This window comes from Tamandua tetradactyla, chromosome 1 (genome assembly GCF_023851605.1).
Source record: "Tamandua tetradactyla isolate mTamTet1 chromosome 1, mTamTet1.pri, whole genome shotgun sequence".
NCBI classification, from domain to species: Eukaryota; Metazoa; Chordata; class Mammalia; order Pilosa; family Myrmecophagidae; genus Tamandua; species Tamandua tetradactyla.
Window position 1 is genome coordinate 194,506,243 of NC_135327.1, and position 15,464 is coordinate 194,521,706.

The window sequence follows — 15,464 nt, forward strand, 5'->3', positions numbered from 1 at the left end:
ATTTGCGTATGGAACAAAACCCCAAAATATATAGTAGTTTGCATTTACTCTTTTTCCTTCAACACATCTCTTCCCATTCTTTCCCTCACTGCCTTTCAATCTCCTGGTCACAGTTTGGTGGGAGAGAATTTAAGGCAAGTGCTTTAAAATCCTCTCGGTGGAGATTTTTGGTCTAAGCACTAAAAGTTGCAGTTGCCATCAGCTGAGGTGTGGGAGGCTAGCGGTGGTAACAGATTCTTGGGAGATCAGTTCAGGATGGATATGTTGACTTTGGGATGTCTTAGAAATCCAGTAGGAGAACCAGTACTCAAATATCTATTTTGTAACTCCTTCCTCATCCGTTGCATTCACTCACTTTTTCCTTCTGTAAATAACTAGACCAAACCCAGGAATGGAACTAGCAAATAATAATGGCAAATCCTGTGTGAGATGGTCCAAGCCTGCTTCTGGCTCCCAAACCTCTTTCATTCAGAACCATTATCTTGGTTTTCATTGCCGCACTGGATTCAGATTTTCATTTTTCTGTATTAATATTTGTTACACTTTTCTGTATTAATATTTATTACATTTTTCTGTATTAATATTTATTACAATCTGTGTAATTCTTCTTTAACAACTTTTCATAAAGCTAGAATCCCCTCCTCAGAAGCATCATCCTCTGCCACATCTTCTCACGCCACCTCCCTTACTTGACACTCCAGCTATATGTAACTACACCGAGTTCCCAAAGCACACGGTGCTGTTTCATCTCTCCATTCCTTTACCTACAGTGTTTTCGCATTCTGACTCTTATAATACTGTCCACACCCCCATCCCATTCCTGACCTTGTTCATACAACTCCTACTTGGTTTAACTCCTGAAAGCATTCCCTAATCTCTGTCTGCCATTTCAGACTGGATAGGTTGCCCTTCTTCTGTATTCTCACAGCATCTCGTAAATAATACCAATATTGAACTTAATAATATTATATTATAATCAGTTTTTTTTTTTTATCTTTTTAGTCTACTCCAAATTGAAGCTACTTGAGAGCAGGGATAATGCCTTTTTAATCTTTATATTCCAAGTACCTGGCATTCAGTAAATACCTGAGCTGGTTTAAAAAAAAAATCTTCTAGGTGGAAACAGACTCCCCACAGTACAGGAGTTGAGAGAAGAGGGGGCTGGTAGGACCAGGCAGAGTGAAAATTGAGAGCTCTAGCTAGCATAGTTATCAAATACCCAGGAAGGGCTGAACTGTACATGAGGCCCTGGGTGAGGCAGGCACAAGAGAAACAGAAAAGTGCCTCTTTCCTTCTAGAGAACAGAGTCTGGGCAGGCACTTGGGAAAGGATTGGCAAGAGCAATTAGAATAAAGCCTATCTGATTGAACAAACAAATATGTAAGTGCTAAAGTACTTCACACAGGCACTTTCCCATTCCAGGTTAGGCACTGCTAGGAACCATACAGCCACAGATACAAATATATGGCTTCCGCCTGAGAATTGAGAGGCTCTCAGCCATACAGTGCCTCAAGTCCTTCCCCATCCACTCTCAAGAACTTACCTGCTACTACGCCATCCTTACTTCCTTCCTATATCAGGAAATGTAGATTCCTTCTTGTCTGCAAGGCTAATCCCACTCACCATAATGTGCCCTGGTTCCCTTTCTCCCAGGAAGCTTGTTCCATCAGTTTCCTCCTGTATATTTACCCTTGCTTTCTCTTCCCATTGTGTCTTCCTGTTCAGAGACACACCCGAACCTTTTTCCTCCCATTTCAAAGAATGACGCCTACCCCACCCCCACCATTCCAAGTTCCAGATTCTCTCACACTTCTCATTTCCCCATCGCAGGAGCCGCCTGCATCCACTGAAATGACATTGGACCCTGTTGATCACTCTTTTCTGGAAAGTGTCTTCCCTTGACTTACCTAAAATCACTCTCTTGGGTTTTCGATATCTCTACCCTTTGCCCCTCAATCATCATTAAGGTATGCACATCCTCTAGCCTCCCCATATTTATTGTCAGTGTTGACAGGCAGCCTCTGCCACTCTCCTCTTGCCACATGTTTTCCCTCAGTTTTTACAGAGATTTTTACCCAGATCTGTGTTTTTACCCCAAACCTCTCTCCTCTGATCCCATATATTAAGCAGTCAAGTCTACACCTGAAGATTTGTTCTAAAAGAACTTCAAACTCAGTATATCCAAAATTGAACTGTTAGTAAGTGGAATTACTAGAGAGTCTCTGCATAACCCTTCATTGTTTCTCCTCACCTCAATTCAAGCATAATCTACTTTCTAAATGGCTCTCTAAGCTATGCCCTCCACCCCAGTCCCTCTGCTGTTACTCTTCTCTGGTCTGCCTTGTCTCTTGCTTCCCAGTATTGTGTCTGCTTTTGCGTCTAGACAGCTGCTTGTATGAGTTTTCCAGTGTGCAGCCTGAGAGAGCCATACCTTGGCTTAAAAGTCCTTAAAGTCTCTGTGTTATCATAGTTCTAGTCCTCAAATGTGAGTTTGTGATATATTGTGAGATGTGTCACAAGAGGCTTATTACTGTTACTAGTACTGGAATTTTTGAATGATTTATTTAAAAATATTTCTTCTTAGATCAGAGTCAAGCTTAACTCTTAACAGTATCAGCTTCACTCTCATTCCAGTGAGCTTTTTTTAGTGGAAGAGAAAAGGGTGGCTTTACTGTTTGGACCAGTGATTGTATCAGATCCAGTACCTACCCTTGGGAGTCTGTCAGGAATTAAAGGTCCCAAAGCGGTAGCCTAAGGTAAACAGCCTCTTACAAGACAAAAATCTGAACTCTTCAGTTTAATATACTCTATTTAACTCAGCCTGGGTTCCCATTCCTCTGGGAACCCCTCTCTGGTTCTATAGTAGCACTGTATATCACTTACTTTGCTGTTAGGTCTAATGCCTATTTACAAGTTGTCTTCCCATCCTGAGCCTTGAGTACCAACTGGATGGTTACCTTATATCTTTTTTTTTTTTTTTTATTAATTAAAAAAAGAATTAACAAAACAATTAGAAATCATTCCGATCTACATGTACAATCAGTAATTCTTAATAACATCACATAGTTGCATATTCATCATTTCTTAGTACATTTGCATCAATTTAGAAAAAGAAATAAAAAGACAACAGAATAAGAATTAAAACAATAATAGAAAGAAAAAAAAACAAAAACAAAAAACCTATACCTCACATGCAGCTTCATTCAGTGTTTTAACATAATTGCATTACAATTGGGTAGTATTGTGCTGTCCATTTCTGAGTTTTTATATCCAGTCCCGTTGTACAGTCTGTATCCCTTCATCTCCAATTATCCCTTCTCTTTTTTTTTTTTTTTTTTTTTAATTAACGGAAAAAAAGAAATTAACCCAACATTTAGAGATCATACCATTCTACACATGCAATCATTAATTCTTAACATCATCACATAGATGCATGATCATCATTTCTTAGTACATTTGCATTGGTTTAGAAGAACTAGCAACATAACCGAAAAAGATATAGAATGTTAATATAGAGAAAAAAATAAAAGTAATAATAGTAAAATCAAAACAAAACAAAACAAAACAAAACAAAAACCTATAGCTCAGATGCAGCTTCATTCAGTGTTTTAACATGATTACTTTACAATTAGGTATTATTGTGCTGTCCATTTTTCAGTTTTTGTATCTAGTCCTGTTGCACAGTCTGTATCCCTTCAGCTTCAATTACCCATTGTCTTACCCTGTTTCTAACTCCTGCTGAACTCTGTTACCAATGACATATTTCAAGTTTATTCTCGAATGTCCGTTCACATCAGTGGGACCATACAGTATTTGTCCTTTAGTTTTTGGCTGGATTCACTCAGCATAATATTCTCTAGGTCCATCCATGTTATTACATGGTTCATAAGTTTATCTTGTCTTAAAGCTGAATCCATTCTGCCATTCTATGTCTTTTGATTGGGAAATTCAGTCCATTAACTTTTAGTGTTATTACTGTTTGGATAATATTTTCCTCTACCATTTTGGCTTTTGTATTATATATATCATATCTGATTTTCCTTCTTTCTACACTTTACTCCATACCTCTCTCTTCTGTCTTTTCGTATCTGACTCTAGTGCTCCCTTTAGTATTTCTTGCAGAGCTGGTCTCTTGGTCACAAATTCTCTCAGTGACTTTTTGTCTATAAATGTTTTAATTTCTCCTTCATTTTTGAAGGACAATTTTGCTGGATATAGGAGTCTTGGTTGGCAGTTTTTCTCTTTTAGTGATTTAAATATATCATCCCACTGTCTTCTAGCTTCCATGGTTTCTGCTGAGAAATCTACACATAGTCTTATTGGGTTTCCCTTGTATGTGACAGATTGTTTTTCTCTTGCTGCTTTCAAGATCCTCTCTTTCTCTTTGACCTCTGACATTCTAACTAGTAAATGTCTTGGAGAACGCCTATTTGGGTCTATTCTCTTTGGGGTGCGCTGCACTTCTTGGATCTGTATATTTAGGTCCTTCATAAGAGTTGGGAAATTTTCGGTGATAATTTCTTCCATTAGTTTTTCTCCTCCTTTTCCCTTCTCTTCTCCTTCTGGGACACCCACAACACGTATATTTGTGCGCTTCATATTGTCATTCAGTTCCCTGATTCCCTGCTCAAGTTTTTCCATTCTTTTCCCTATAGTTTCTGTTTCTTTTTGGAATTCAGTTGTTCCATCCTCCAGTTCACTAATTGTAGCTTCTGTCTCTTTAGATCTACCATTGTAGGTATCCACTGTTTTTTCCATTTTTTCTTCTTTGTCCTTCACTCCCACAAGTTCTGTGATTTGTTTTTTCAGATTTTCGATTTCTTCTTTTTGTTCAGCCCATATCTTCTTCATGTCCTCCCTCAATTTATTGATTTGGTTTTTGAAGAGTTTTTCCATTTCTGTTCGTATATTCAGTATTAGTTGTCTCAGCTCCTGTATCTCATTTGAACTATTGATTTGTTCCTTTGATTGGGCCATATCTTCAATTTTCCGAGCGTCATCCATTATTTTCTGCTGGTGTCTGGGCATTTGATCAGATCTCCCTGGGTGTGGGACCCAGCTGGTTGAAAGGTTTTTCTGTGGAATCTCTGGGCTCTGTTTTTCTTTTCCTGCCCAGTAGGTGGCGCTCGTGGCGGTCGTTTGTCTGCGGGGCAGTCGGCCCGGGAAACCGCGCGTGGAGGCGGGGGTCGCTGGCCGTGGCTTGGGGGAGTGCCGGTCCAAATTGCCCAGCTGGCCCGAGACGCCAAGCGTGACGGGAGGGCCCCGCTATCCAATGTTCCCAGTCAGACCGGGGAGCCACGTGCGTGGAGGGGACCCCAGACGCCAGTCACCCCAGCCGGGAAAACGTGCACCCCTCGGGTATCTCACAGCAGTGGATTCTCCCTACCCGTTCAGCCGTTCCAGAATGGGGTACGCTGTCTTTTTTGGTCTCTGTCGTGACTCCGGGAGCTGTTTTGTATTGTTTCTGTTTCTTTAGTTGCTTTTCTGGAGGAGGAACTAAGACCCGCGCGTCTTACTAAGCCGCCATCTTCTCCGGAAGTCTACCTTATATCTTTAGGGCATAGTATCTGGCTTATAGAAGATACTTGATGGACAGTTGGATAGGTAAAGAATGTTTGCAGAATGTAATATTACCAATGGGACGAGGTTAATTGGAAAACAGAACAGGATAGCCCCCATGGGGGAAATTAGGTCTTTGATGAAGATTTTGGGGTTTGACCTAGGCTGCAGACCTCACAACCACATCTTCCCCATTTCTACACCATTTCCAGTGAGGACACTTGAGATACAGATCTAGTTGTTTGTTTGTATTTTTTTTTTTACTTCCTTGGTTTCGTGCCTGCATTTATTTTTTTTCATTGGCTGTTTCAATTTTTATTTTCAAGCTGCTGAAATCTGGACATACAAAACTTAGTTCTAACAAATATTCTCAGTTAAACAACTCTGTGGAGGAAAGCTATTTTCAAATAAGTTCTGAAATGATATGAGCTATTGTTTACTTGACAACAACAAAAATCTCAATAGGTCACATTTAAAATTTACCAAAAAATGGGCCTCTCACCTCTCATCCCTCTTTTCTTACGAGAGTGCCTGTATGTTCTCTCACATGCATTCTTTTTTTTTTTATTAATTAAAAAAAATTAACAAAACATTTAGAAATCATTCCATTCTACATGTACAATCAGTAATTCTTAATATCATCACATAGTTGCATATTCATCGTTTCTTAGTACATTTGCATCGATTTAGAAAAAGAAATAAAAAGACAACAGAATAAGAATTAAAATGATAATAGAGAGAAAAAAAAACCTATACCTCACGTGCAGCTTCATTCAATGTTTTAACATAATTGCATTACAATTAGGTAGTATTGTGCTGTCCATTTCTGAGTTTTTATATCCAGTCCTGTTGCACAGTTTGTATCCCTTCACCTCCAATTACCTCTTCTCTCTTTTTTTTTTTTTAATTAATGGAAAAAAAGAAATTAACCCAACATTTAGAAATCATACCATTCTACATATGCAATCAGTAATTCTTAACATCATCACACAGATGCATGATCATCGTTTCTTAATACATTTGCATCGGTTTAGAAGAACTAGCAACACAACCGAAAAAGATATAGAATGTTAATATAGAGAAAAAAATAAAAGTAATAATAGTACAAACAAAACAAAACAAAACAAAAACCTATAGCTCAGATGCAGCTTCATTCAGTGTTTTAACATGATTACTTTACAATTAGTTATTATTGTGCTGTCCATTTTTGAGTTTTTGTATCTAGTCCTGTTGCACAGTCTGTATCCCTTCAGCTCCAATTGCCCATTATCTTACCCTGTTTCTACCTCCTGCTGGACTCTGTTACCAATGACATATTCCAAATTTATTCTCGAATGTCCGTTCACATCAGTGGGACCATACAGTATTTGTCCTTAGTTTTTGGCTAGACTCACTCAGCATAATGTTCTCTAGGTCCATCCATGTTATTACATGCTTCATAAGTTTATCCTGTCTTAAAGCTGCATAGTATTCCCTCGTATGTATATACCACAGTTTGTTTAGCCACTCTTCTGTTGATGGAGATTTCGGCTGTTTCCATCTCTTTGCAATTGTAAATAACGCTGCTATAAACATTGGTGTGCAAATGTCCGTTTGTGTCTTTGCCCTTAAGTCCTTTGAGTAGATTCCCAGCAATGGTATTGCTGGGTCGTATGGCAATTCTATATTCAGCTTTTTGAGGAACCGCCAAACTGCCTTCCACAGTGGTTGCACCCTTTGACATTCCCACCAACAGTGGATAAGTGTGCCTCTTTCTCCGCATCCTCTCCAGCACTTGTCATTTTCTGTTTTGTTGATAATGGCCATTCTGGTGGGTGTGAGATGATATCTCATTGTGGTTTTGATTTGCATTTCTCTAATGGCCAGGGACATTGAGCATCTCTTCATGTGCCTTTTGGCCGTTTGTATTTCCTCTTCTGATAGGTGTCTGTTCAAGTCTTTTTCCCATTTTGTAATTGGGTTGGCTGTCTTTTTGTTGTTGAGTTGAACAATCTCTTTATAAATTCTGGATACTAGACCTTTATCTGATATATCATTTCCAAATATTGTCTCCCATTGTGAAGGCTGTCTTTCTACTTTCTTGATGAAGTTCTTTGATGCACAAAAGTGTTTAATTTTGAGGAGCTCCCGTTTATTTATTTCCTTCTTCAGTGTTCTTGCTTTAGGTTTAAGGTCCATAAAACCGCCTCCAGTTGTAAGATTCATAAGATATCTCCCAACATTTTGCCCTAACTGTTTTATGGTCTTAGACCTAATGTTTAGATCTTTGATCCATTTTGAGTTAACTTTTGTATAGGGTGTGAGAGATGGGTCTTCTTTCATTCTTTTGCATATGGATATCCAGTTCTCTAGGCACCATTTATTGAAGAGACTGTTCTGTCCCAGGTGAGTTGGCTTGACTGCCTTATCAAAGATCAAATGTCCATAGATGAGAGGGTCTATATCTGAGCACTCTATTCAATTCCATTGGTCGATATATCTATCTTTATGCCAATACCATGCTGTTTTGACCACTGTGGCTTCATAATATGCCTTAAAGTCAGGCAGCGCGAGACCTCCAGCTTCAGTTTTTTTCCTCAAGATGTTTTTAGCAATTTGGGGCACCCCGCCCTTCCAGATAAATTTGCTTATTGGTTTTTCTATTTCTGAAAAATAAGTTGTTGGGATTTTGATTGGTATTGCATTGAATCTGTAAATCAATTTAGGTAGGATTGACATCTTAACTATATTTAGTCTTCCAATCCATGAACACGATATGCCCTTCCATCTATTTAGGTCTTCTGTGATTTCTTTTAACAGTTTTTTGTAGTTTTCTTTATATAGGTTTTTTGTCTCTTTGGTTAAATTTATTCCTAAGTATTTTATTCTTTTAGTTGCAATTGTAAATGGGATTCGTTTCTTGATTTCCCTCTCAGCTTGTTCATTACTAGTGTATAGAAATGCTACCAATTTTTGAATGTTGATCTTGTAACCTGCTACTTTGCTGTACTCATTTATTAGCTCTAGTAGTTTTGTTGTGGATTTTTCCGGGTTTTCGACGTATAGTATCATATCGTCTGCAAACAGTGATAGTTTTACTTCTTCCTTTCCAATTTTGATGCCTTGTATTTCTTTTTCTTGTCTAATTGCTCTGGCTAGAACCTCCAACACAATGTTGAATAATAGTGGTGATAATGGACATCCTTGTCTTGTTCCTGATCTTAGGGGGAAAGTTTTCAATTTTTCCCCATTGAGGATGATATTAGCTGTGGGTTTTTCATATATTCCCTCTATCATTTTAAGGAAGTTCCCTTGTATTCCTATCTTTTGAAGTGTTTTCAACAGGAAAGGATGTTGAATCTTGTCAAATGCCTTCTCTGCATCAATTGAGATGATCATGTGATTTTTCTGCTTTGATTTGTTGATATGGTGTATTACATTAATTGATTTTCTTATGTTGAACCATCCTTGCATACCTGGGATGAATCCTACTTGGTCATGATGTATAATTCTTTTACTGTGTTGTTGGATACGATTTGCTAGAATTTTATTGAGGATTTTTGCATCTATATTCATTAGAGAGATTGGTCTGTAGTTTTCTTTTTTTGTAATATCTTTGCCTGGTTTTGGTATGAGGGTGATGTTGGCTTCATAGAATGAATTAGGTAGTTTTCCCTCCACTTCGATTTTTTTGAAGAGTTTGAGGAGAGTTGGTACTAATTCTTTCTGGAACGTTTGGTAGAATTCACATGTGAAGCCATGTGGTCCTGGACTTTTCTTTTTAGGAAGCTTTTGAATGACTGATTCAGTTTCTTTACTTGTGATTGGTTTGTTGAGGTCATCTATGTCTTCTTGAGTCAAAGTTGGTTGTTCATGTCTTTCCAGGAACCCGTCCGTTTCATCTAAATTGTTGTATTTATTAGCGTAAAGTTGTTCATAGTATCCTGTTATTACCTCCTTTATTTCTGTGAGGTCAGTAGTTATGTCTCCTCTTCCATTTCTGATCTTATTTATTTGCATCCTCTCTCTTCTTCTTTTTGTCAATCTTGATAAGGGCCCATCAATCTTATTGATTTTTTCATAGAACCAACTTCTGGTCTTATTGGTTTTCTCTATTGTTTTCATGTTTTCAATTTCATTTATTTCTGCTCTGATCTTTGTTATTTCTTTCCTTTTGCTTGCTTTGGGATTAGTTTGCTGTTCTTTCTCCAGTTCTTCCAAGTGAACAGTTAATTCCTGCATTTTTGCCTTTTCTTCTTTTCTGATATAGGCATTTAGGGCAATAAATTTCCCTCTTAGCACTGCCTTTGCTGCATCCCATAAGTTTTGATATGTTGTGTTTTCATTGTCATTCGCCTCGAGGTATTTACTAATTTCTCTTGCAATTTCTTCTTTGACCCACTCGTTGTTTAAGAGTGTGTTGTTGAGCCTCCACGTATTTGTGAATTTTCTGGCACTCTGCCTATTATTGATTTCCAACTTCATTCCTTTATGATCCAAGAAAGTGTTGTGTATGATTTCAATCTTTTAAAATTTGTTAAGACTTGCTTTGTGACCCAGCATATGGTCTGTCTTTGAGAATGATCCATGAGCACTTGAGAAAAAGGTGTATCCTGCTGTTGTGGGATGTAATGTCCTATAAATGTCTGTTAAGTCTAGCTCATTTATAGTAATATTCAGATTCTCTATTTCTTTATTGATCCTCTGTCTAGATGTTCTGTCCATTGATGAGAGTGGTGAATTGAAGTCTCCAACTATTACGGTATTTGTGTCTATTTCCCTTTTCAGTGTTTGCAGTGTATTCCTCACGTATTTTGGGGCATTCTGGTTCGGTGCGTAAATATTTATGATTGTTATGTCTTCTTGTTTAATTGTTCCTTTTATTAGTATATAGTGTCCTTCTTTGTCTCTTTTAACTGTTTTACATTTGAAGTCTAACTTGTTGGATATTAGTATAGCCACTCCTGCTATTTTCTGGTTGTTATTTGCATGAAATATCTTTTCCCAACCTTTCACTTTCAACCTATATTTATCTTTGGGTCTAAGATGTGTTTCCTGTAGACAGCATATAGAAGGATCCTGTTTTTTAATCCATTCTGCCAGTCTATGTCTTTTGATTGGGGAATTCAGTCCATTAACATTTAGTGTTATTACTGTTTGGATAATATTTTCCTCTACCATTTTGCCTTCTGTATTATATATATCATATCTGACTTTCCTTCTTTCTACACTCTTCTCCATACCTCTCTCTAATGTCTTTTCGTTTCTGACTCTAGTGCTCCCTTTAGTATTTCTTGCAGAGCTGGTCTCTTGGTCACAAATTCTCTCAGTGACTTTTTGACTGAGGATGTTTTAATTTCTCCCTCATTTTTGAAGGACAATTTTGCTGGATATAGGAGTCTTGGTTGGCAATTTTTCTCTTTTAGTAATTTAAATATATCATCCCACTGTCTTCTAGCCTCCATGGTTTCTGCTGAGAAATCTACACATAGTCTTATTGGGTTTCCCTTGTATGTGATGGATTGTTTTTCTCTTGCTGCTTTCAAGATCCTCTCTTTCTCTTTGACCTCTGACAGTCTAACTAGTAAGTGTCTTGGAGAACGCCTATTTGGGTCTAATGTCTTTGGGGTGCGCTGCACTTCTTGGATCTGTAATTTTAGGTCTTTCATAAGAGTTGGGAAATTTTCAGTGATAATTTCTTCCATTAGTTTTACTCCTCCTTTTCCCTTCTCTTCTCCTTCTGGGACACCCACAACACGTATATTTGTGCGGTTCATATTGTCCTTGAGTTCCCTGATACCCTGTTCCAATTTTTCCATTCTTTTCCCGATAGTTTCTGTTTCTTTTTGGAATTCAGATGTTCCATCCTCCAAATCACTAATTCTATCTTCTGTCTCTTTGAATCTATCATTGTAGGTATCCATTGTTTTTTCCATCTTTTCTACTTTGTCCTTCACTTCCATAAGTTCTGTGATTTGTTTTTTCAGTTTTTCTATTTCTTTTTTATGTTCAGCCCATGTCTTCTTCATGTCCTCCCTCAATTTATCGATTTAGTTTTTGAAGAGGTTTTCCATTTCTGTTCGTATATTTAGCATTAGTTGTCTCAGCTCCTGTATCTCATTTGAACTATTGGTTTGTTCCTTTGACTGGGCCATATTTTCAATTTTTTGAGCGTGATCCGTTATCTTCTGCTGGCGTCTGTGCATTTAGACAGATTTCCCTGGGTGTTGGATCCAAAAGTTTGGAAGATTTTCCTGTGAAATCTCTGGGTTCTGTTTTTCTTATCCTGCCCAGTAGGTGGCGCTCGTGGCACACGTTTGTCTGCGGGTCCCACCAGTAAAAGGTGCTGTGCGTCCTTTAACTTTGAAAACTCTCGCTGTCCGGGAGGTTTCCTAGCCGAAGTGGCTTGGAAGAGTGCCAGCCTGCCCGGGGTCCAAACGTGGGGAGGGTCGCTGGCCGCCGCAGCCCGGGAAAGCACCCGTCCGAATTTCCTAGTCGGCCCGGGCGCCAAGTGTGGCGGGAGGGCGCCAGCTGCAGCGGCCTGCCCGGGAGAGTGCACGTTCCCGGGGAGTCACAGATTTGGAAGGGCCCCCCCCCCCGTCACCGTTCTCCGCGGCCTGGGGATTTCCGATCCAATTCTCTCAGTTGGTCTGGGGGGCCGCGCGTGGTGTGGGCGCCAGCCGCCGCAGTTTGAGGGGACCGCCTTTCCAGTTCTCCCAGCCGGCCTGGGAAGGGGGAAGGGAGTGACTCCGGCCGCTTACCGCCCCACCCGGTGAAGCCCGCGCCCCTCGGCGATCTCACCAGAGCAGGTTCTCTCAGCCAGCCAGCTGTTCCAGGATGGGGTTCGCTGTCTTTTTTATCTCTGTCGTGGCTTTGGGAGCTGTTCTGTATCGTTTCTACTCCCCTAGTAGTTGTCCTGGAGGAGAATCTAAGATCCGCGCTTCTTACTAAGCCGCCATCTTCTCAACCCCATCTCACATGCATTCTTAATAAATGTTCTGTTCTGCCTGCTTACTCTATGCTGTGCCCTTGAATTCTTTCTCACGGCATGGCCAAGAACCTAGGAAACAGAATCCAGCAACATGTTTTGGTGAGTCAGCCAAGAGACACTTCTTTTCAACCATTTGAACTGTTTATGGCTCTTTGTTGAGGATGTCCCCCAAACCCTCAGCACAAGAAAATTCTAGTTCCAGCCACCAGAGCCCCAAAACCCTTGAGGCTCACTACCACTGATCTCTGGACCTTCATTTGCAGTATTCTCAGCTTAGCATTTGATTTTCAAATGTAGCAAGGCAGAAACTATATGAATCCAGTCACAGCTTCAACATATTCAGGAAACTACAAATTAAAAATAAGAAGCTCCTGAGGCACACTGACATACCATCAATCCTTTGTGGTCCTAATTGAGACCCCTACCTGCATGGGAAAAGAGGGACTGTAATAACCAAGTCATACTGACACCAGAAAGTCTATTATTTTTCGGCATGGGCAGGCTCCGGGAATCGAACCCAGGTCTCTGGCATGGCAAGTGAGAACTCTGCCACTGAGCCACCTTTGCACCACCCTGCTTATTTTCACTAGAAAAGTCCATTCCTAAATAAACACCTTGGCAACAGTCCTTGCAAATTTATAGCCCATGACCCAAAGATATCCTGCCCCAAACAACTCACATAGCTCACATCCTCCTTGCCTTCCCCTCCCTGTTGTCTCCATGCCCTGTCTTTGTTCTAAGGAGCTATGTAACTAAGGAGTTAGGATTTAATGAATGATTATGACTACTGAATCATTATATAAATATTCCTTTTTTTTTTTCTTTCTGGTGTATTAGAATAGACAGAAAACCTGAAATCTCTGAACTGTGATACAGCTGCCTTGATCCCTGAGAATGATTGTAAAAGCCCTAATCTTGTGCCTTTGTCCATTTTTTCTACTTTAGGAATTTGTAAGGGCAAATGCCCTAATGCTACTGGAGAAACTTGAGTCAGCCATTAATGGTTCCAGCCCAATTTCACTCATTTATATTTGTAAATAATTTCTGCATACATTTGCTATTGAAGTGATAATTCTGTCTCTCCTTTTCTTCTTATACTTGCTATTAAAATAACTTTCTCCCTTCCTTTCTGCTTATACTTACTATTGAAATAACTCTATCTCCCTTCCTTTCTGCTTATTTTGCAATTGAAATTGTTAATGACTTCATCACCCCTTGTTAGAATCCATAAAAACCTTGAATCCCCAGACTTGGGAAGACAGATTTTGGGGCCTACTGGCCATCTTCTCTCCTTCCTTGTATCTAGCGAAAAATGCTTTTTTTTTTTTTCTGAACCTTGGTTTTTAGAGTCTGTTTTCAACTTAACAATACAGAGATGTATATACATGTTCCAGGAGCTCACAGCACCTGAGGGAAATGGGCAAGTGACCTAGACATTACATTTCATGATAAGTAAAGCAGCTGTGTTATGGATAGGGCATTATCAGAGTGTGGTGGTTGATCCTCAAACAGACTGGAAGTGAAATGATTCTGGAAGTTTATACTGTAGTTGAATCAAACCAGGAGAACACAAATAAGGGCTAGAGTAAAGGGAAATATTCAAATAATAGATAGCAGCATACATGTTATGATTGTCCAAATTCTATGTCTTCTTTTTATAGACACTTGAGGTCAGGAATTTTGTTATTTTCATTTTTATGCCTCTTATTTGTAAAATGCTTGTGTATAGTTGGTATTCATTAAAGATTATTAAGCGAGTTAAATGGAAAAAAATTTTACCAAAATATGAAGCATTTTGTTTGGCGTAGGTTTTCAGTGAAGCATTTAACAGTCCCAACAGTTTGTGCTAAAGTCCTGGAATTAGAACAGACCCATGAAAAACTAATCAAAACTAGGAGATTGTTTACCTCACAAAGCCAGTTTAGATGCAGAATTGGCCTTAGCACGTTATGCAAATTTCTAGCAATATTGTGAGCTAAACTGAAATATGACATCAGTGGCTCTTGAGGGAGTACTTTAGGTAATTGTAAATCCTTGAGTCATTTCTGCATCTGTATCCACAGCCTCTGGACAGAGTTGAGGCTCAAGACAGCCTCCTAGGCTTGAGCTTACGATAGAGTCTGTTTGTTCTTCTTTCCTTTGCTTCTTCACTTCCTTTTTTCATTCCTTCTTGCAGACCTAGTTTTAATAACACATTCTACATTTGCATTGATAGAGATGGAGCCTACTAACTGATTCTGAAGAACTGGTATCAGCTCTGGTCTTCCATCCTGCCACTAACCATCAACACTCTGAGCTTCAGTTTCTTCAGTTATAAAATAAAGGCTGAGGTAAGTCTCCTCTGTTTCTAGTTTCCTCTAGAACAGTTCTTCCAGGACAGGGACAGGATCTTCCATTTCATTTATACTTTTGTCCATCCCCTCCACAAACATCACCTTGTACATTGCTTTGTGTGCTTTATATATTTGATTTTGTTGTTGGCTGGCTGAGCTCTTGAGAGGTGGACTTAATTATATTGCCTCTTTATCCCTCTAAGGGTCTTATGACTGAAGGAAGCTCCTCAGTGTCGTGCAGCCCATTCTCCGCTCTAATGCCAGGTTTCACTTGAGCAATCTCAGCCAGCTTGTTATCTATTAAAGGCAGTCTTGCCATTTTGGGTAATCCTTGGTGTTTAACATCACTCTGTCATAATGCATTGGTTTTAAATCTTAATCTTCCTATTTAATCTATATCTTATTCTGGTCTGAAGAGATGGAGACTATTTACTTTCAGATATTTGTGGTAGAATTAAGTCATTTTCCTCAGCGTCTTCTCTTTCCCATGGATACATCCCAGCTTACAGGGCTTTTCCTTCCTTTCCTTACCATTTTCTTTGCTTCTGTCTATTTATATTTTTATTTCATTATGTCTCTTTTCTTTTTAGAGCCCTGAATCT

General features: G+C 39.1%; 1 protein-coding gene across 8 annotated transcripts in view; it reads left to right on the forward strand.

The window, feature by feature from the left end:
- Positions 1-15,464, forward strand: part of LRRC61 (leucine rich repeat containing 61) — a 34,938-nt gene that overhangs the window by 6,964 nt on the left and 12,510 nt on the right. For 7 of the 8 annotated variants that reach the window (XM_077149368.1, XM_077149387.1, XM_077149395.1 and 4 more), the window contains exon 2: positions 14,745-14,859. The exons of the other annotated variant lie outside the window; for it this stretch is intronic. The gene's annotated coding sequence lies outside the window, so the exon portion shown is untranslated. The remainder of the gene's footprint in view (positions 1-14,744; positions 14,860-15,464) is intronic. 8 annotated transcript variants of the gene reach the window in all.